The 23,381-nt window shown below is 40.8% G+C and overlaps 1 protein-coding gene across 3 annotated transcripts in view; it reads left to right on the forward strand.

Moving 5' to 3' along the window:
- Positions 1-4,088: 4,088 nt before the first annotated feature.
- ARHGEF28 (Rho guanine nucleotide exchange factor 28) overlaps positions 4,089-23,381 on the forward strand; it is a 129,061-nt gene continuing 109,768 nt past the window's right edge. For 2 of the 3 annotated variants that reach the window (XM_054053900.1, XM_054053902.1), the window contains exons 1-2: positions 4,089-4,209; positions 12,372-12,415. The gene's annotated coding sequence lies outside the window, so the exon portion shown is untranslated. The remainder of the gene's footprint in view (positions 4,210-12,371; positions 12,416-23,381) is intronic. The other variant, XM_054053901.1, reaches the window with a different exon arrangement.

Below are 23,381 nucleotides of genomic sequence, written 5' to 3' on the forward strand. Positions count from 1 at the left end.
AGACATCTGTGTGGTGTTTTTCCCCTTCTAACCAGATGAACTTTATCACTGCTCCCATCAGGGTGCCAACGGCATATGAAATAAAACCACTTGGGTCAGGTTTTTGAAGTTTACTCATTATAATATATATATATATTAAATAAACTTGCCTGGCTGAATAAGATAAAGTGAATGCAAAATTTGTACTCAATTTTATTTTATTGCGGAAAATATTCAAGCTCCTGAGTAATTTTGGCATTGTGCACGACTAACCTGTATTAGAAAGGGCCAAGGTATACTCAAAAGTATATTATTTGTGAAGGTGCACTGGTAATGGCAGTTACTAAAAGGGAGCTATACAAAGCATAAAGAATTCGATGGTGAAAACAGTAAAATGTGAAGGGAATAAGCAATGCTGTGGAAGTGACTCAAAAAGCAAGCACTTCCAATCGATTGATGTGATGGGAAGTGCTGGGACAGATGGGTATAAAATCACTATGAGTAAAGCAGCACTTAGGATTAATTATTTATAAACCCACACAAACTGAAAGAAAATGGAAATATTCTTGCTGTGTATGTACCAGGCTGAGTTCCCTCATCACCGAGTGCATGAGCTGTCACAAGAGAGTTCTTTCGGTTCTAGTACGTACTTACTCCAGCCCTCCTCAAATGAAATAGGTTCCTTCTTACTGAGTTATCACTTTTATCTAGTCACTGATAGGATTCTGGAGATGGTAAATTTGGCATTGCTATTGTCAGCAAGTAGTCATCATTTGTCTTCAGAGTCTTTCACATCTCTGTATTGAAAAGCAAATTAAAAAAAAAAAGCAAATCTTGCAGAATATTTGATTTTGATTTGCATAATTACTTCAGCTCTGAGTTTGTGTGAAGGTTATAGTTGCAATAGCGAGCTGAACAATTTTCAGGTTGCTCTAGTCAACCACTGTCTGCCTTCCAGTGACATTCTATGGCTGATGCCTGTAACCTAAACTTCTGAAATACTGCAAAACTAAGAAGTCAGAGGTTTTAATGAAAGTAAATTAGATTTTATAGGACAATTTTATAGGCAATCTATCATTGAAAATATAATTTTTGTAGCTACAGAGCAAATTTTCGGTGAAGATCCCATGTATTTTACACTTGAAAACCAGGCAAAACTAAAGAAATAACCTCCTACTTTATTTTTGTTTGGTTTGTTTTAGTGTCTTCAGTGAAAGTTTGCTTTCTGGAGCTTACTGTACTGTGACTTGTACCACCAACTTTGGTCTTTAGGCAAGGATTATTGCAGCATTTTTGTAAGCTTATTGCAGCTTATTATTGTAAGCAATTAAGACTGTAATTTGAGAAGTTTACTTGGAGAAGTTTCTCCAAACTGTGTCACTTGAGAAGGAAAGGTAAGGGGAGTAGCATTAAGTACTAAGTAATATTAATAAGCTCAAGAAGCAATCTCATTGTCTCTTTACAAAATGACCATTTCATTTTGTAACATTACTTTTTCCATGTGTGTGTTGAAACCTAAGCATTCATCTAAACATTTCAGTTCTTATTAATTAAATTAATAGCTAGCAAATCAGATTCTTTGCTTTAAGCTGTATTTAATAACCAATGTATTGAAGCAGAAATCATTCTGTATATCATGAAAAACTGAGTAAACATTAGCCAACGACACACAAGTCCTGTGCAACAAGTTATTACTTTGATGCCACAGTATTCCATGCGATCTGAAGGCAGTCTCTAGAGTGCATGTGGTTTTTTTCCCCTTTGATAGCTGAAACGGTATAACAAAACTTACTTGTTAAATTGCACATAGTCCCAGCACGTAAAAAAATCTTACCTAAATCCTTGTTTGCATAACGGAAATGCAACAGGCGGCTTCCTCTGGTCTGAGTCAGTGCCTTGGAGTGATACTACACAGTCTTGAAAATTAGGTAAATTAAATTACAACTCGTAACCAGCTATTTTTATAACTCTTTCAATTTGGAATTGAAATTCTGAGGGTCTAGAGCTGCTGCAGATGCACTTATGCTCTGTTTTCTTTTCTTGAATAGTATGCAGTTGGAACGTTTACTGTATTCAGTGGCAAGTGAATATAACAACTAAAGTATAGCAATGCTTTTCTATGCTTCCCATAAAGTATACTGGGGCTCGGTTGTAGAAGAAAGCTGCTGTAAGATTGTTGCAAGCAACCCCTGACATGGCTGCACTCCATCAACTTTTATGTCTTATTTTTCATCCTTGTAAGTTTAACTTTCCGGACTCCTATCACACCATAGCCAGTGGGTGTATGACTGCAATCTCAGAGTTCTGGTTCTGGACTAGTTCTGACAAGTACGATGCAGAAAGTCCCTGCTTGCTCATGCTTCACGCAGATGTTTGTCTGTGTGGTAAACCACCCAAAGCAAACCAATAAAAAGTTTCAAATTTTAAACATGGACACACAGTATGCAAAGCCATGAAACTTTTGCTGAAACATAAGGGGTAGTGATGGTGTTTTGCTGGCTTCTTTCTTTCCATCAGGGAATCACCTTCATCGCCTGTGCTCTGTTGCAGTAGTCTAACATACTTCCTTTTAAAAAATTCTGGTGAAACTATAGCGGATTTAGGTGGGTGAAGGTAAGTGAATTAAAGGGGACATCCGGTAAGAAGCCAATAACAGAAATTTGAATTTTTGATTATGAAATGTGAGTCAGATTGTGATCTTGTGCTCTTAACTAGGAGCTTTCAGTGCATTTACCAGGTTGGCTTTTCTATTAGTTGTATATGCAATTAATAGGCCTTTGAATATCAGCTAAAGAAAACATCAGTCTGAATTATGTTGCTGTTTCCTCTGTACAATTTCTTTAAAGTAAAGCCAATGTGTTTACTATTCTTATTGTAAGTGGTGAATTTAAAAGCCAGGACCTGCAAGTACGCTTGTGGGTATGGGAAAAGAGCACAGGATGGAAAAGAGTGTGCTTTCCGCTCAGGTGATCTTATCCTGTCTGGGAGGACTTGGATAATATTTTTTTACTATCGCCTTAGTAAATTTTAAACTGGTAGCATTACCTAATAAACTGATACTTAGACCCTATTTGAGCTCTGATTCTGGACAGAACAGGTCCAGCTCTCTTCTGTTTTCTCTTCCTGATTACCTTTATTCTCCCGTTTTCCAGATATTTGGGATACTAAGGGAATACATGCTTTCATAGTGTTCCATCTGCTGCTTCACAGTGAAACACTGATTCTTTCACACCTCGCTAACACCACTTTTTTATCCCTGTGGCATTAACCTAAAATACTGCTGCTACAAAGAACGCGTGCTGTCCATTTACAGCCAAAGAGCACATGAACCAAGCTACTGTGCTTGCTTGGTGAGTCCCGACCCCTCTATCTGATACTCAACATTACATCTTCAGTGCTCCTACTTGGGAAACAGGTGGTCAGAATTGGCTTAGGGAGTCATAAAAGACCATTTTAAGAATAGCTGAAGTTGTGTATCGGGCAGTCGTAAGAGCTGAAAAACATGGTCTGTTGGGATCTAAGTGCATGAAATGGGCCCCTTGCTACAAGAAGGATGTTAAGGTTCTGAAGTGTGTCCAGAGAAAAGCAATGAAGCTGGTGACAGGGCTGGAGAACAGCTCTTATGAGGAGCGGCTGAGGGAACTGGGGTTGTTTAGGCTTGAGAAGAGGAGGCTGAGGGGAGACCTCATTAGAGAAGGAACAAAAGAGATTGTAGAGAGGTGGGAGCTGGCTTCTTCTCCCAAGTGACAGGGGTCAGGACAAGGGGAATGGCCTTAAGCTCTGCCAGAGGAGGTTCAGGCTGGACATCAGGAAAAAATTTTCCACAGAAAGGGTCCTCGGGCACCGACAGAGGCTGCCCAGGGAGGGGGTAGAGTCACCATCACCGGAGGCGTTTAAAGACGGGCAGACGAGGTGCTCAGGGGCACGATTTAGTGGCAGATAGGAGTGGTTGGACTCGATGATCCAACGGGTCTATTCCAACCCAGTGATTCCAGGATTCCCTGACACCGGCCTGCAGCGGCGGGGGGGCGGTGAGCCGCTGGGGGGAGGCAGGGCTGCCGGGCTCCGGCAGAGGGCAGCGTTCCCCGCCGCCAGGCGCTGGGGCCGGGGCCGCCTCTGCGCCCGCCCCGTCGAGCGAGGAGCCGGACAGACGCCTCGCCGCCGCTCCGTTCCCTCGGCCCGGGGGCAGCGTCTCCGCTTGCGGAGCCTCACCCGGGTCGCCCCGCGCAGGTAAGGTGGCCGCGGCACCTGCTGCCCGGCAGCCCCAGGCCGCCCTCTCCCTCCCCCGGCGCGCCACGTCGAGCCTGAGGTTGTTTTGTTTTGGCGGAGACGCGGTCCTTGCGGGCTCCGCTTGTGTCCCGGGAAAATGCTTCCCGTGGGCTGTCGGTCACCGTGCGGACACCCGAAAGTGGGGAGAGGGGTAGGTCCCCCCCGCCATATATATATATATATATATATATACGCATATACACCTACATATATATTTCTTATTCGTTATTTTGCCATAAGAACCATAGGAGGGTTTGGGTTAGAAGGGACCTTAAAAATCCCCTAGTTCTAATTCCCCTGCCGTGAGCCGCTCGTCTTCTTTTCAGTTCTTGTCCCTAAGGCGTTGGGTTTTGATCGTGAAGGTGCTTGCCTTTCTCAGCCGGTGCAAAAGCAGTTCTTAACATATATACTTTAGCAACCGAAAAAAAGTAAAGGAAAAAAAGGTAAAGGAAAAAAAATAAAGGAAATGGCTTTTCTAACAGTAAAATTCTGAGAAAAAACTTTCAAAGCATTTCTTGGTAGTGTTTTGTTGGGACACTGGTTTGTGCAAGTTTAAAACCTGCATGGTGATTCTTGTATAGAAAAGAAAAAAAGGCGCTAAAATCCTCCTCTGTTTTTTATGGATTCATTTCTTCCTCTGTATTTAGTCCTATACGAAAATAGAGGTAGTTTTTCTAAGTCGTTATAAGGCACAAAGGTGCGATAAGAAAGGGTAACAGATGACACGTGTTTTTTCTTTTGTAGAGGTAATTTGCTCTCTACCATCCTTTGTGGAGATAAGATTTCAGAAAGTGTTTGACTAAGAGGGATTTTTCCATATAGGTAAAAAATAAACTGTTTTCTGTGAATTCAGTATGAAAGATGGACAGGACAGAATGTGGTGAAAGGATCTGAGTACTTAAGGGCTTTTCTTTTTCCAAAGTGGTATTTGAATATCAAGTGCTATAAAGACAGTGGTTCTGTAGATGTGTCTTGGTAATAATCTACCAGGATACTCATCCAGCCTTCTTAGACTTTTCTGCCAACATTTTGTTATGTACTATCAGGGAAGAGTATTTCTTTTCTGAAAGTGCTGCTGTTATTCAGGAGAAGTTCCCATTGTGTCCCTGGACACAATGTTCGTTTGTGAGGCCGTTTCAGAAGGGTATAGTGTGTGAAATGGCCTGACATTCTTTTGATTTGAATGACATTTTGAAGAATTTGCACCAGGATATAGGCAGGATAGCCTATGGCTAATACAGTGATTCAGAAGATCCAGTTCTAATTTTTGGCTTTACCAGGCAAAACCCAGGTTTTGAGTCTCTGCATGGCCACGCGTCAGTCAGTCAGCATTTGCACATCTCGGTTTCCCGTTTATAGATGGGAATTACGGTAATCTCAGGACAGAAACATATGTTCTCTGTGCATTCTACAAATAAATGTTCTAGGTGCTAAGGCGCTAGGTGAACAGCAAGTAGGCTTTCTATCGCCATGCGTGTTTGTGCACGAATGTCGAAACTACGGCTTCATTTGCACTGAGCTGAGTTTTTATATTTTTAACTGGAGCGCTCCTTTTTTTCTTTTCTTTCTTACCTTGATTATTACAACATCTGTAGCATTTCACCCCCAGTCTCAGGACAGCTCTTTGAATTTTTCCCAATGTCTGCTGAAATTGTTAAAAGATTACAGAATTTTAAAAAATGTGGAGATTTTGCCACTAACTAATTGAGCTACACGAGTTGTCTTTCATGCTCAGCATCATTAAGACAAGCAGGTGCCAGTAAATTACATTAATAATTAGAAGAGGTGAAATAGTCACCTGTCTCAATGTAAGCTGCTTTCTATTGAAATCAGAATTATATGTAGCGGGTTTTAGTATAAAAAAATTGTTTCTTGCCTTTAATAGCTGTAGAGTTTGTTGTGCTGTTCTGGCTGTTCCTGAAGATGGAATGCACATTACCCAAAGGTTATCAGGCACACAGTATATCACCTAACTTTTTTGGTTAGTTAGAGCAGTTTGATGGGTGGCCGAGCCTCAGTAATGATGAAGCAGGTAGTATTGGAGCATGCATTTGAATGCATTTGTAGAACCACACATTTTTGGTCCCTTTCTTCCCTGTCTTGTTAGTAAGCTGTGCAACTACACTGTATGAACTCTTTAAGGACTTTGCTTTTGCTGTAGACTCATGGCTTCACAGAGCCTAAACCAGGGAGTAGTAAATCCTAAAAGCTATTAAATAGTTATTATTAGAAAGCAACTATCTCTGTCAAAATGGGCATTAAAAAGAGTAAAGGAGGTGAGACAGATGTCTGGTGGTGGTACTAAACAGATTTTATTTTTGTTTTAGTGACCTTAAATATACATTTGGTTCTGTTTTTGTCTTTCCATAATGTATAACCCGTGTTTCACATTTTAAGGTTTCTAAAACATAAAGCCCCATTTTATTTTTAGTTTAAATGAAAATGCTACATCTAGAATGTTAACAAGAATTAAGAATAATAATTAAGATTTAATAAAGGATATATTTTTGCCAACCTCAGGAACAGGCTTCTGTCTGAGAGGCATTTTTTAGAGGGCTTTTTGTGTTTTAAAACCCAAATGTATTTTTAAAAGGCAAAAAAATGTGACCCTTTCTTGGATACTCTTTAAATACTTTCCCTTCTAAGGAGCACAAAATGCCTGTGGCTTTAACAAATTAAAGAAGTATGCTAGCCATGGATGGGGTGATTTTTTTTTGAGGAAGATTTAAGTTTCTTTTCTTTGTCTCAAATTCTTGAAAAAAGAACTATTTTAAAAGGCGTTTGGCTACTTTTTCTCTGTTCACTTGCTTCAAAAGCAACTAATTTGTGGTGAAGTAATCAACGTTAGTGCAAGCCACTTCATTATAAATTTAATAGGCAGGGGTTTGTTTTTTCTGTCAGTTTGACTACTGTTAGAAGGCAGTAAAGAATGTGCTTACAAAGCTGCTAGCTGAGAGTTTTGCTTTGCTCCCTCCCTATCCCCCTTGCTCTAGGTGCCCATGAAAGCCAAGTGTGAAAATGAAAGATCATGTCAAAAACCTCATCTGTAAAGGTGTAAAAGGTGACTTTGGGAATGTAGTATTTATTATATGTATATTTTCAGCTTGTTAGTTTTTTCCTTTCATTTAATTCTTCTGAGGTCTTTTAATCAGGTTCAGAGCAAGAATCTGTACATAAAGAACATTGTATATCATGTTAGACCTGTTCACTGCGCAGCACGGTTCCTGGTGCTTGGGAAGATGTGAATGTGCCCTTTGGTGTACATGCATAATATAACTGAGATAGGGTCTCTAAATTAAAATATAACGTTTAGTTCAAGTGCTGTGTTTGTTGAGAGGAAGCAGTGGGATGAACATTTGTTAATGGAAACTGTTTGGTCTATAAGCACCGTGCTGGAATCTCAGAGTTTTCTAAGATTAAGACCTGAGAAGTATAAACACAGTATGTGCATGTTGGAGGCTAAGATGTCTAACAAGGGCTGATGTAGTAAGCCCTCCTATGGATTATTGTCTAGTAAAAAAATTAAAACGGTGATAGTGGAGATGTGTAGCACAGTCATCGTGTAACACAGTCATCCAGTGGAAAAGAGCTCCATAGAAGACCTCTTAATAAGCATGTACTGCTGGACTTTTACAACAAACAAGACATTTTACTTAGACAAAGATTTAGATTTCTTGCTTTCCTGTTGCTTCACCTGATCAGAAATAAAGATTTCATCTGCTTGCCTTCATGGTGGTAATAAGACGGTCATTTTCAGTGTTTTGTAGATATGAGTTTAAATATGACCATTGCCAAAAATAAATGTAATTAAGAAAGGAAGAATTAAATTCCAAGTCGCCTGCAGAGCGTCACTGGGAGTTTATTTACGTAGTTTGACAGTTTTGCATTCAGGCAGTGGCTTTACAATTCATGAAATGTAAAATGAGTAGTGTTCTGTGGCAGAGAGTTATAGGATTATAGTCTGGGAGGAGAATATAAGGAGCAAGATACAAAGACCTCGTGTTTTGTTATCTTTGAACTGATACATGGAAAAGAAGTACGAAATACATATTTATATCAATGGTTATACCTTGCAGCTTTTTTCAAGGCTTGCACAAACTGTGGTCTCGTGCTGCTTAACAAACCATGGAGGGACATTCTGACAGCAGCAGAGCCCTAGGGATTAAAGTGAAGTCTGTAGGAGTGGCTGCTGGATTACAGAGTAGCATTAAAGCCAGAGTCATGTCTTCACTTTCTCTGTGTCATTCTCCTACAGTTATGTGTTTTATTTACAGGGAAGAGCGAGTCAGGTTGCAAGTTCTAAATCATTGCTGTAGATTCAGGGAGTGTCCTTTTGTGTTTAGGAAAATGCTGATACACAGTGGGAGCTGTGACAGCCAAATAGCCACAGTGTTGGCTGCGGAGTCACCTTGTCAAACAGTAGAAATGCCTTTCTCCTGAGATTTAGATAATGCTTTCTCTTATCTAAGCTTTCAGTGTGTACAGACTAAAAAGTTTGATAACTGTCTTTTCCATTAACATGCATTTAAGTCAATACCTTATGTTTTTATTTGCTTTTGGTTTATTTCCTTACTGTGGTCCTTCTAACATGTCTTGATAACAGGGGAAACCATACTAGAAAATGCTAAAATATGTAGTGTTGAAAGAAATTGAATATATTAGAGTCCATAATTGGCAAGCAATAGGTAAAATATTAGGTGAGGAAAAGTGTTGAAGTGGTTATTGAGATGTCTTGCATCTTTGATAAAACCTAAAATACTTGTTGATGTTCATGACAATGACTTGAGCTGGTCAGCAGCCTGACAGTAGCATTTGAGCCTAGGTTTAAGGGAAGATTGTAGACTGACAAAAAATATAATTAAATAAAATTTTTTTTGAGGTTTTTTTTTTGTTCTTATTTGTATATTTACCTCTATTTGACTGAAACGTATGCTGCAAATTTTTCGAGTTTACAGCACAATAAATGTTTCCGTTAAATTTACTGCTAAACCAGATTCTGAGAAGGTTTTATTTCCTGTGACTCAATGGATCCTGCTATGGGTGGTGCTGGTGCATGCTCAGTATTTGTGGACAATGCCCGAAACTGGACCTGTTGGTTAAATGCCTGTCCAGCTGGTTTCTGTGTCAGCTGCCAGATGTCAGAGGAAGAGATCAGGTGTTGCTCTGTGAAATGGTGTGTGTCCATGATGTCGAGCAGCTCAACTCTCTCCTTACTGTATGGAGTCGGACTGCTCTGTAGCACTCAGGAGTGGTTATCTACATGACACCTCTTGGAGACTCAGGCCTAGCTCTTTGCCATATGAGGGATACGAGCAGTATGGGAGACAGTCTCCTTCAGTCTCTGACTTTGAAAGAGAGGTTGCACAAGAGCTGCTCTGCAGCCAAGACTATTTCCTCTCTTATGCGCATCCTCCTCTTCTTCCTGCCACTCCCAGCCACTTCCAGCAGCCAAGCTGAGTTCCTGTAAGCCCCAGATGGAGGAAAGATCTGAGCCATATTTGTAAAACTTTTTTCTAAACAACTGGCACTCAGAGCGTAAGGAAAGCAGAAGAGATTGCTTAGTACTGTGTGTTGACATTTATTGGTTCTTCTGCAAGAAGCGAAAAAGAGTACCGTTAGGTACAACTTTATGTTGGGGAAACACCATTATGAACTGATTTGTCCGAGAAGCGCATATTGAAAGTACTGATCATATTTCAACATGATGGTACTCCATACTATGTGGAAAACATTGATTGCTTCAGATGAGCTGGATTTTCATGTTATTTATACTCTCAGGATCAATATTGAGCTAGGTACTTAGTATTTTGAAACACAGAAGCTCCCAGAGGATCCACAGTGTGACACTGGCAAAGGGTGGGGGGAGCTGAAGTAGGATTGGCATCATCTTTTCTATTAGTTGTATTTGTATTATCCAATACAAAATAAGTTTGTTGTACTGGTGGTGCAATGATAGTACCCCAAAGGAAGGGCTAAATTGTGCCTTCTTGTGCACACTTACAGTAGAATTAGTAGACTAGACTGTATACTTGCCTTTCTCATCCTTGTAGAGGAGGAAGATGTTGAGATATGTCTCTTGAGGCTTTGGAGTTCAAGAGAATCACGTGACAGGAGTAACCAGGAGTAGCTGTTATTCTGTTGGCATGGCATAATGATTTGAATGCACTCCTACTTTCTTGAAGGAGAGATATTGAAGTTTATTTGGAGCATGTTCCTTTAAAGAGGGAGAACCGTTGCAGGTGGAGGGAAGGAGGTTGTAGTGAGGTGAGTGTTGATCTTCTTCGAAGTGATAGGGTGGGAGGGAATGGCTTCAAGTTGCGCCAGGGGAGGTTCAGATTAGACATCAGGAAAAATGTCTTCATTTAAAGGGTTTTCAGGCATTGGAGCAGGCTGCCCAAGGAAGTGGTGGAGTAACCATTCCTGGAGGTATTTAAAAGATGCGTAGATGAGGTGTTTAGAGATATGGCTTAGTAGTATACATGTTGGACTCAATGGTCTTCTCCAACCAAAGAGTTCTATGGTTTTATACAGCAGAAGCTTTATGGTGTAAACCAGCTGGCTGGCATGTCTCTTATTTCAGTCAGCCCTAAAGTGGTGACCTGTATATACATAATCTATGTGGTCTATGTGTGGCAGTAATTGTGAGTTGGTGACAGATCTGCGATAGAAGTTAATGTACTTCATTTGTTCTGTAAGGTGTCACTCATGAAAAGCTCCACCATAAAATACTCCTTTTGGAATTGATATTATGGTTCCTTAATTTCTCTTGTTTTATTTTGTACGATCAGGACTGTGCTTCCCATGCGGCTGCTCTTCAGGCTGTGTTCAGGATACTTTTGATGGAAACTGCAGAGCTCCATCTCTGTCAAAGTGAAATGCCTTGCAGTCAGCTGTGGGATGCCTCCTCCCTCTGCAGAAAATAAGAAACCCCCCCAGTCTGCTGACTGGATTAGTGTTTTCCTTGATACTCTTTTCTTACAATAATAAAGGGTTTTTTTCCTTTGCTGAACGTTTGTGGCCAGTGGTTTTGTAAAGCGCTTTGCCATCTGTTTTAAAATTTTACTGAGGTCAAACTGCAAGAATGTAGGCGATGATGAATGTAAATGAATTAAAGGACATCAGAAGATGAATATTAACAAACTCATGTTCTATAATGAGTAGGTGCTGGGGTGGTGGGTGGGTGATTTTGGTTTTTTTTTGATTGAGACTATGCATTTAATTTCTGCAGCTTGTATGTAGGCAGGGAACTTAACAAATCCTGTCTGACTCATAGCAGGCTGTACCTATGCATTAACAAGCAATAAGATACACAACTGTGTTGTTCTTGGAAACTGCTCAGCTGTGTAAAGAAGGCCATATTTGAGCGGAGACAGCCTCTTCTTAACACACCCTTTTTTTGTAGCCTGTTTCAGCAAGCAGAAGACTTTGTGTAGTTGTTGAGCCCACCTTGCTGTTTCAAAGATGTGGGGTTTCTTCTGGTATACTTCTCTCATTTGACAGGAATATTATTCTTAGAGTATGAATTTGGAGGATGTAGTGAGGTTAAAATATAATAATAGAAATCAGGGTTGATATGATGACTGTAATTACTGTAATTCCAGTGATGACTTTTATCCGGAGTTTGCTGTTTAGGGCAGTTAAGGTGATGTTCCCTGACTCAGGAATGTCTTCTGTGAAGTTGCTAAAAAAATCAGCTTCAGACACCGGGGATATTGGTGGGAAGTAAAAGTTGCTACAGCTGTATCTGGAGGTCAAGTTCCATTCTTTGCCCCTAGAAATAAGGAGCTCCGCAGTTCCCTCTGATTCATTTGCTGCCGCTATGAATGTCTCAGCGGATGGGCTCAGCCTGACCTGTTCTGTTTACTATGTCTATTGTGTGGAAAGCACACAGTGTGTTAACTAAGACCAGTCACCCTTTCTTCAGCCTTACACAGGGATTACTACACCAATGTTTCCTAGTTCTGGGGAAATTAGGGGCAACTAGATAGCTGATAATCTTAATATCCTGTTTCTCCCCTAATTCTGGAAGACAACGACTTAGTTGGTAGACATGAAAGAGGTATAATGGTATCAATGCTTCCTGATGGGTGTGTAATAATTTCACTGGTTTATTCTGCTTCTAGATGCTGTGACAATGGAGTTGAGCTGCGCTGAAATACCTCTTTATGTAAGTTCTACAACACTAGGCTTCTGCCTGGAGAGTCGCTTTCTTTTGGGTAGCTGCTTATTCAAAAGCAGGGTGAATGAAACAAAACCCCATTCTCTGGTTGTCTGAGACCGCAGGCTGTTGAATGTTGCTGTCTGCTGCAGGCATGTGTGGGGATGATGTTTTTTCAGTAATGTGACTCAGTTCTGCAAAGTAAGTTTAAAATTATATCCCCTTTGTGATCAATATTTTCTTCTTCTTCAGTAGGCTCAATTGCAGTTTTCAAAAGCAGAGCTAATGCCTGTGAAGAAACACCACTCACTCTTTGTTTCTCACAATTTGTGGCCGGTTTTTCTTCTTATAAATTTCCAAATTACCATTGTCCCACTTCCTCAAAGCAGGAAATTGTATGTTCTGTCAAAAATGAGTAAGTTGAAGTTTGTAATCAAATGGATTTTTTTTCTGCAAAACTTGAGATGATTGCTTGCTTGAAATAGGTGAGCTCAGAGTTTAAGCCCAGATAATAACAGGATTGAGGACATGCGTTAGAAAAAATTAATTTCCGTGGTGCCTTCAGTGGGATGCAAGCATGAGCATTAGAACTTGAATAATCCACTCATTATTAGTAAAGCATGGTTGTCTTTTTTTTTTTTTTTTTGGCTTGTTCTGCTGTGGTTTGTAATGAGAATGGTAGAAGCAGTGGTGTGTGAATGTTGGTGTCTAGGAGAACACTGAATCGTTTTCAAAATGCTGATGAAAGGTGAAACAAAGCTAGAAACAAAACAATTATCTGCTTATTGTGATGAGATGGGAGTTGGAAAGGGAGGAGTACAAATAATCTGTACCCTGGAGTATTGAAGGAACAGGGACTGTTAATTCACCAGCTCCAGTTTTCATTGTATTTGTCAGTTTGGGAGTGGGAACCTCAGACTCACAAAAAATTGATTTAGTATCTTTAAAGGCAGTAGGGAGAAGGTATTTAGGAGGCCTGATCACTTAATGTTGCTACTGTGGAGCAAGACTTTAAAAACAAATTTTGACGAAAAGGATAGTCAAGGACATGGTGCTAGTGGATAAAATTTAACATGGTTTTATCATAGGTGACTGCATCAGGCTGGTCTGATATCTTTCCCTGACAAGATAACTGGCCACTTAGAGAAAGGCAGTGCAATGGGCTTAATCCAAGTCGTTGAAAATAAAACATTTGATAGCATGTCTCACAGGAAATTTGTATGGAAGATAAAGAAGGTGGGGATTAATAGAAAGAGATAAGGATATATGGATACTGCAAGTTATTAGGGCAGAGAGAAAGATGCTACAAGTGATAGTCCTTAAGGATCATGCTCAAGGCTAGTTCTGTTTAATATTTGGGTTGTAACCCTGGCGGCCAGTTGTAGGCTTGTGAAAGCAGTCTAAATCTTGTGGACATTGTAATACTGGGAGATATTGGTTACTTCTGAGGAGAATTCAGTTATTACATTTGAATAATGAATTTTCTCACCTTTTATATTCACTCCAGCTACAAAGAACATGATACAAAGCGATGTATTTGGGGACTAATAGTGATCCATCTCTTCTGAACTAGGGACTCATCACGTGCAGGCAAGGAGGGCTTGGAGCGTATTAGTCATTTGTAGAGTGATGGATGCAAAAATCTGATTTTAGCTAGGAGCATTCACCCTAAGCTTTGCATGGGCAAGATCCCCTGCTGGACCTGAACTTTAATGGCGTGCTGGTTACCAAAGTGTCTGTATGTATTACAGCTTCGTAGTCTTGCCCATCACTGTGTGTTTGGGAAGATCAAAGGAGGTATGTCTATTTTGAGAAAGTTTCTGAGTCAGTGCATTTCTTTTCTCTTAGTTGGGTCCAATTACTTCGTTCTGGAAGCTCCTTCCAACTGCTCCTGCTTTATTTGCATGACTTAGCTGGAGAACACAATGAAATCAGCATTTAAATTAGGCATTCAAGTCCTTTCTGATTGTACAGCTCTGAAGACAGTTTTCATTAAGTGGTTCTCTGGCTAGCTGAGCTTATCTAAAATCTGTTAAATTTCCACCCATAAATAGGGATAGAGAAAGCATCTCTTGGGAAAACGAAGGGAACATGACAAATGTTTGCACTGCGATAAATTGGGTGTTCTCTGATACATTACAGTTTCTTTTAAAAGGCACAGTGAAACTACAGAATACCATGTCATGGCAATTGCATACTGTTTGCGTGCGACTTAATAATATCAGCACTTGATTATAGCACAGTATTTTCCGCAGGAAAAGTGTGAGTGGTCATACCTTCTTTCCAGCCTCTAAGGAAGCATAGCTTTTGTTTGAGAGAGAGATCTACTGTATGCTGGGTTCAAAATTAGGATGCTTTTTACACTGTATATAAACACGCTTAGCAACTGTATCAAGTGGAGTTTACACTCTTCTTTATTCCAAGAATGTCTGTCTGAGAAGCTTGTACTTCATGTCAAATTATCTGAGAATAACTGCAGTTTGGTGTTTGTAATGCATAGTTTTAAAGATTGTATGCAAGGTACTTTATTGGCTTGCTGTATGCGAGCAGCAGTTATGCAGATGGAGGATGCATCCTTTCAGCACTATTACTTCAAACTGTCACACTTTGTCAGCACTGAATTTCCTTGTGAATCTAAAATACTATGTGTGATCTGGTTGACCAAATGACAGCTGTTTCATTTTTGTTTTGTAAAAGGGAATGCATTCAGAAAGCTCAAGGACCTTGCTGGGTAATGTAGTTTTTGTGTAAATACAGTCTGAACATTATGAAATTACTCCATTTCAAAAATGCATTATTTTGACACACTTCTCTTTGTATGTAGTTTTTCGGGCAACAATACAGTTAAAATTCAATTACAACGCACATAAATGTCATGGTTTAAAAAATAAATGGTCATGAAACAGAGAATGAAATATTTGAAGCCCACGCTTTTCAGTTAATTTGATGAGCCTGTTTCTGGCTCCTAGACAGCAAAATACTGTTAATGCCATCATGGAAGTACTCCTTATAAGCCAGTCTAATTTTCAGGGTTGACTAGCCAAGGATAAACTGAAACAGCATACATGTTGTCTTATTTATATCAGTGCTAATACTACATGGTTTAAGTAAGTAGAACTTGAATTTAAACAGATTTTGCCCTCCTAAATTATGGGTTTTAACTGTCACAAATAAAATTTTATTTATCCAGTACTTTATGTAAGGAGAGCAGTGAGTTGAGTGTTTTAATTTCATAGTGTACCAAACACAGTATATGAAATGAGACTATGCTGTCTCCAGGCAGCCACTGGTTTCATTGTAGGCAAAAAAAGAGACTATCCATGAGAGATAAAAAGCAAAATATTTGACGAAACACTTTACAGATATTAAAGAATTTATGTCGGTTTTCCTTGTTTGAAAGCAGTTTCAGTAGTGGGGAAAGTGTGGAAAAACAAATCTCATCCAAAATCCTTCCTTTTTATTTTTATTTTTATTTATTTAATGGTAGGTGGCTAGTGTGGTTTTGGTTTGTTTGTTTTGTTTGTTTGAAAGAAATGTTATTGGTCCACAACATTGATCTTTGACACTGGCAAAGAAATCTTTCTCTCATGGGGCAAATGTACCATGGGAGTAGCAAACTCTCAGGAGCAGAAAATAAATGATCTCAGAAGTTTGTAAATTATTCTCTGCTGAGAGCCTGATGACAATTTCCCATGAGAGCATCAGGGAGAAATAAAGAGGCTCCGAGTGACGAAGGATATCTACAGCAGTTCCCTGTAGGCATCAGAGGGACCTCATCTCCAGCGGAAATGATGGTGTAGGTTATGTGTCAATGCTGTCTTTTCAAAAAAGTATTTTGACTTTTAAATATCTGGGAAGAGGCAGAAACACAGGCTCCCAGCTTTGAGACTCAAGATCTCCTGGAAAACAAATCTTCTCCTTGGTCCTGTACTATAAATTGTTAGCTGTTCTTTGTATGCACCTTCTTAAGATATCACATGCTTCTCCCTACAACAGCTAGTGTTTGGCTTTTCTTGTGCTGCTTTGCCTGTAAGTGAACGTAGGGAAGATGCTTCTTACTTATGCCCAGAGGCATCTATTCAAATACTTCCTCTGCATTTCTCACAAAGCTGCCTCACGCTGAACAGATTTATTTGCATTAGAACTGGGAAACAGAATTAACTGAAATTAATTTAACAATGTTATATTCTTTTCTAAATGATCGAAGATTAAACTGATGCCTGACTCCAGGGAAGGAGGTGGCAGTAGGACTTACACTTTGGTCCCAAAGTGAGTAGTTGATTGTCTGCCTTGCAAACCTCTGTGCCTTCCCATGTCTTCCATGCTGAAATAAGAAGAAGAGGAGAGGCGTGAAAAGGGATACTGCTTTCCATGGTGGGGTACAGTTTTTGGATTTTCTACTCTTGCCATGTATTCAGTCTCTTCTGGCCAGCGCTTTGTGGAAAGAAACCAATTTCTAGCCTATCTTGCCCACCGTGTGCTTGCATGTTCTTTGGTATTGCAATAGTCTTGGCTGTATCCCGGGCCAGTCAAAAACTCGAAAGAGAACTGTGGTTTAAAAAATAAAAGTGCGTTGGGCTTCCAGTGTGCATTTGCTAAAGCGCAGAGCTATGTTTGCTGGCCTGCTCTGGCTCTGGCTCAACTCAGGGGTGTTTTGTTGTTGACCCCTGCGGGAACCTGGTCAGGTCTGTTGTGGGCGGCTCTTGTGGGGGCACAGAAGAGTGCACAGGTTGGTCTGTGTTTGGGTGCATAGTTGCTGCCAGAACAAGACTGAGGAAATACATGTGAAAGAATGGGATCTGTTTTAAATTATATGAAGGAAAAAGTGAGTACTTGAAAGCGTGTCCATTAGTGGCTGGATCATTTTTGCTCCCAGCGTATATTATTTTTCCTCCAGTTTTTGTTTTCTTGTTTGGTCCTTAGGTTGGAATTTTTTTGGTCGGGGACTTCGTGCTTGCATGCATTTGTGTACTGCCCACAACATGACATGAGAATAATAAGAAATCTGGTTTATATATTTTTTATCAAGTCAAGTGTAAGAGGTAATTTTTTTTTTTCAGTTAACAATTGCATGTCAGAATGGACTTTAATTTTCTCCTAATATGCCTTATGTAGAAGGCCAATGTGTGTGAACAGCTCATTCCCAAGCTTCTTAATTCCTCTGTGTGATTTTATGCACCAACATAAATTGTGTTGCCATTGACAGCAAAACACTGAATGATATTTTTAACGACAGACCAGCAAGAATGTTAATACATGTTTTGGCACTGGGTAACACTTTGAAAGATTTTTTTGTTGTTCCTTCTTTTTTCCACTGTCTTTCTGATAAAGGCATCCAGGCTATTTTTATTTCTGTGCAGCAGTTCCAGAATTAGACCATGTCCCATTCTCCACATGTATTGCCTACTTTGCATTACGGGAGGCTGAAAACTTTTCTCACCTTACCTGCTGGTGCACTAGACACAGCTTTAAGGCTGCTGGTGACAAGTTAAGGAGAGTAGAGGCAACGTGATGCAAAGTGCTGATTTGCTAGAAACTTACTCTCTGGCTGACATTGTTTAAAAACATTGGTAGGTTAATTCTGTACCAGCAGCCAGATCAGCTACTGTGTCTTCTCCTGCTGTGCACATCCAGTGAGCATTAACAGCACAAAGGCGGCATAAGGTCTGCTCCATGTGCTCTCACGAATTCAACATGAATGTGACTGTATGCTGAGGTCTGGTGTGGGTTGGGTTAGTGTGGTTGGGTGTTACGTGTGGTGATGTGTAAATGGCCTTGCTGAAGCTGTACCCTTGAATCTCTTGAATGAGAGATTAGTGTTGCCAGCCAGTGCTGCAGAAGAAACGGGTGGATCATAGAATGATTTGAGTTGGAAGGAACCTTAAAGATCATGTAATTCCAACCTCTCTGCAATGGGCAGGGACACGTCCCACTAGATCAGGCTGCCCAAGGCCCCATCGATCTTGGCCTTGAACACTTCCGGGAATGGGGCAGCCAGAACGTCCTTGGGCAACCTGTGCCAGTGCCTCACCAGGGTTATGGTGAAGAATTTCCTCCTAATGTTGATGTGCAAAAGCAGACAAGGGGGGCTGGGAGCGTTCGTTAGAGCTTGGTGTTGTTCGCCTTGAAGACCTTGGAAGTTGATAATGAAGGAGCCAGCTAGCAGAAGTTTTCTGATAAGTAGGCATTGGAATGCAGAAAGCTGGCTGCATTTGGTTCAGGAGTTTGAAAACAGCCAGCGGAGACTGAGTCTGCGTAAAGTTCAAAAAGAAATATATTCATCCCGAGGGAGACTTCCTACTTCATCCCTAAGACCCCGGCCCACGACCATCAGGAGGCACTACGCAGGCTCAAGACTGGAGCGAACTTTCCAGATTTAATTATAATACGAAGCAGGGATAGGGTATGAATATGTAGTAGGTGCTTATACCTATGCATGTCTTTACACTATAAGTAGCTGCTGATTAAGCTATACAGTGTGCAAGCTAGGAGGAGAACCCCCTTGCACCCCAGCGCTGGAAATAAACATACCTGCTTTATAACTCATTTGGGGTTATAGAGTTTGTTTCCGCAAAACAATGTCTAGTCTAAATCTGCCCCGCTCCAGTTTGTAGCCATTGCCCCTAGTCCTGTCACTACAAGCCTGTGTAAACAGTCCCTCCCCAGCTTTCTTGTAGCCCCTGCAGGAACTGGAAGATTGCTATAAAGTCTCCTCCGGGCCTTCTCTTCTCCACGCTGACCAATCTCAACTCCCTCAGCCTGTCCTCTTATGCCAGGTGCTCGCTTTCATTGTGTTCATGTTTATGATCTGTAGAGTCATTGTGGGGTTTCTCACTCTTGGCTGAGTTTTTGCAGGCACCTACTTGTGATCACCAAGAGTGCTTGAATTTCTGCATTTGGCACTAGAATATGTTTCTACAGTGGCTGGTTGTTCAAGTTATGTTGTGTCTGTGCGCCTTTTGATCTTGTGTTCTGAGTTAATCCCTTGGATATCCTTGGTGTTCCTTTGCCCTGCCATCTCCCTCTTCACCAGTACAGCAGTGCAATGGGGTGCTTTTGCCACTTGTTTCCAGTCAGGCTCACTTCAGCTTCCAATACAGTTAACTGTTGAGATCCTTTTGTCACGCCAGAAATACAGATAGGTTCTGCCCCATTACAGCTTGATGGCAGTAGAGTACATTGTGCACTGGTGTAAACTAGAGCAGCTGTATGTGCATATGTAATCTTTATCAAAATCTACACCTAGGCTTTTAGGCAGTGTGTAATACTAAACATATACTTTGTCTCCAGTCTGTACATGGAATTATGCTTGTTCCGTTACTCTGGATAGAAAAGAAATTGATGGTACTCAATTCCTTCTCTGCTTACATCATTCAGTTGGAGGGAAAAAAGCCCCTGATTTTGTTTAAAATGTTTGGGCACTGCACCTGTTTTGCTAGGGCAGGTTTCTGGCGAAGAAGATGGTGTTACCTAAGTGAATTCAAAGCAGAAGCAGCTCTGTTCAGGTTAAAGATTATTTATTGAGGCATGAGGTAACTTGCAGCAGGGTAGGGATCAGGCACACTGGAAGTGCTGTTGTTGTCCCTTCAGCTCTTCCTGCTGCTCTGGATGCTACTGTGCCTCATACATGAGAGTTTGCTGCCTCCCTTCACCTCTCCTCCTTGTGGCGAGCCTGCCCCACTCCCTTGCTGGGATGCAGAAGAGGATGACTGAGGTGGGAGCTCTTTTCCTCAGGCTGTGAGGAGTCTGGTGTTTGCTGCTCCCTACACAGGCCATGGGGCGCAGGGGACCCTGCTGCTGTGTGCCCGAGCCAGTCAGCTCTTGAGTGGCCTAGAGAAACCAAAGGAAAACATACATCTGGAAAACCTGTTTTGTTTGGTTACATTGAAAAGAGTGCAGAGACCTATAAGTCCTTTTAAAAAGCGAAACCTTCCTAATCTCCTCCTTGGTGCTGGTGCTAGGACAGTCTTTTCACTGGTAATAAAAGGTATGCTTTCCTTGATAGACTCCCAGAGACATCAAAGCAGCCTAACACTTGCTGAGCCACAGGTTTAGCATTTAGAGTTTGGTCCTTATCTCTCATAATGCCCCTGTAGCTGCATCCTCCTCTCCCAAGCCCTCCCACTTGTTGTTTTGGTTTGTGTGAATGATTGCAATAATAATCTTGACTCTCGTTAAGAGAATGGCAAAAGTCCTCTTGGCTTCAATGGGCTGAGGGTTTCTCCTGTGCTCTTCTTCTTCTCTACAATTTCTGGTATCCATTTGAATTTGGAATGTTGATGTGGCTGCCTGAAGTTCTCTGCTGTTACAGACATGGGTAGTGTTTGAGGGATCTCCAGTTCTCATCTGTCCCTGTGGTGATTCTGTAGAGTTGAGGTATGTGTTTAGGGGTACTCGGGTGTAAATCTAAGTAAGATAACCTTTGGCTGGCCTCAATAAGTGTCTTTTGACTTTAATATTTGTTTCCTCTGCAAGTCCATCACAATCAACACTGTATGAACTTGAGGGCAAGGACATTCCCCAGTATCTGCCTGAGAAACGAGCTGTGACCAGGAGCTGTGTTTACTTGCTGAAATGGTGAAGTGGCACATCCTTCTCCTTGCTTTGATTAAATGTGAACTGAAATATCTGAGGTCCATGTTGACCCTAAGAAGCATGCTTAATCACACCTACACATAGGTATAAGCCTGTAACTCCCTGCTACATTTTTCCAAGTTCCTGAGGGTATAAATAAGGTTGGTAGGGAGAGAAAAGGTAGGAGAGAGAGGTTGAACTATTGTTAGACAAATGAAGTTGTAAAAATAATGTCAGAGACACCTAGCGACTGATGCTTTGTCAGGAATCTTGCCCAGCAAAGTCCTCTGGGTCCGTGTTCAAACAGCTGCCATGTGTTCAGGCCACGTGGCTTGTTTCCAGAAGGTGAGGTGCCAGTATCCCCAGTAAATGTGTATATCATAATTTATTTGTCTTGTTTGTGCTCTTTTGTATAGATATGTGAATTAGGGCGTAATTACCTAGTTTTAAATGCTGATACCCATAATTTTAGTCTTTTCATGCTTTAACAGTAAGGTCAGTGTCAGAAAACTTTCGTGGACTTGAGAAGATGCTTTGATGCCTTGCAGAATAGGGTAGGAAGCAGTGGGGAAGTGCTCTTCCCAGATTTGGTGAGAGTGATGCTGAACAAATGTTTTCTGTGAGTATAAATTTTTCATGGAACTCCTGGAAATCTGTTCCACTTGCTTACTTACACTAGTTCATTGTTCTAATAGGGTAGTGGATATATGGTTTGATTGAGAGCCTGGAGTGAGCACTCAGGTTCTACCAAGAAGAAACTCCAAAAAGCTCTGAGAAAGTCTTACGAAGCAAAGGTCTTGATTTGGTGGAAGAATATGTTACCGAGTCATATTGCAAGATTCAGCCCATTCCCACCTTCATCTGTGCTTTGTTAGGAAAGTAGGAGGATAGAGCTGAAATTGCTCCCACTTTTGGTGCTCTGAGTTCATTTCTCTGCAGAGAAATGTGCGCATAGCTCCTGCTACAACCTGCTCCTTGGGCTGGGTTGACCTTGCTTGAGTGAGCCAGGAAATAAATGCCTCTGCAGGGAATGGATATAATAGAAAGGTATAAATTATCCCTCAGATTTAAGCTAATAAAATAAGCCCTTTTCTTAAAGCGCTAATGTATGGCTTCTGGGTTTCTGCCTAGGTGAGCTTATTTTGTTTTTGCAACAAAGCTGGTAGAGATCAAGTTTGTACATGTTTCCGAAGCTTTGTTGCACTTTGCTAATATTGAGCTCTAACAACTGCTACAAAAAATAGTAATCCAAAATAGGGTAGGCCTGACTAGATTATTTCAGTTGGGATAGACCTACTGTGTAGTCCAACTGCCTGACTTCTTCAATGTACTTGTCAAATTTGTGGGAGAAATATGCCGTAGTTGCTTGTAAGATTAGCATCTCTCAATAAAACGTTGAGTTGCTCGTGTGCAGAGATGATTGCACAGTATAGTCAACGCCCTTGAATGATCTGCATTTAAATGGGGCTAAAGGCATGGTCGTCTGAAAACAGACTGGAAAGAGCTAAATAAGCTGGCAGACTTTTCCCTCATCTATCCTCTTCCACCCTGAAAGGCTGCATTTTGGTCTGGCTCGGGAGCTGGATGAATCCTTCTGCCTTTTCAAATGGCGGAATCTGGAGGAGGCTTACAAAAAACATCACTTTTTCTAACTATTTTTCTACATAGTAGTTTTCCAGAATGAGCTGCAGATTGTCTTTGTTTGAATTAAAATTTAAATAGTTCTGGTAAGGAGGTAACAGGGAATGAACATGGTGCTAATTACGGTAGTGTCTCAGCTTGCTGCTTGCTTCACAACTGTGAAAATGAGTGGGAAAGCACTCTTAGTGTGTGCAGAGACAAACGTGGGGATACCTCTTGCAGCAGCAATAAAAGCATCCTCAGAATTTGGTGGTAGTTTTGCTTTCATGGGTGTAATGAATAAGCTTCTGCCAGCAAAGGTTGAAGGGGATTATGGGTGGTCATAAGAGTGGGAAAGATTGGTCTACCAAGCAAACACTTTTATGCAAGAAGTGCAAATAGGTTGTGGGTGCAGCCATCTCCGTCAGTCACATCTGCTTGTGATATTGTCTAGCTGCATTACAGCATATTTTTTTCATAAGTGCATATATATAAAAGGTTGTAGATTATATGTATGTGACATATGCAGCATGTTGTCTAATAATTATATTTACCGTACAGTACATATATAAAGAATCTAAAAAGAACAATTTAGGAAATGTAGGAAAGAATCAAACTTAGCATGAGGGGTTCTTTCTGGTTTTGCTCTCCCCTGTGAGCTCCATTTCTTTAGCAATATGTAGACCTCTGATGGTTTTATTGGAACTATTGCTTTGCATTCTAACTTGGCATTAAATAGATGTAATTCTGTGCTGAGGGAAGATTGCGCTGGAGGAAGAGG

The sequence above is a fragment of the Cuculus canorus genome, chromosome Z (genome assembly GCF_017976375.1).
Source record: "Cuculus canorus isolate bCucCan1 chromosome Z, bCucCan1.pri, whole genome shotgun sequence".
Classification (NCBI taxonomy): domain Eukaryota; kingdom Metazoa; phylum Chordata; class Aves; order Cuculiformes; family Cuculidae; genus Cuculus; species Cuculus canorus.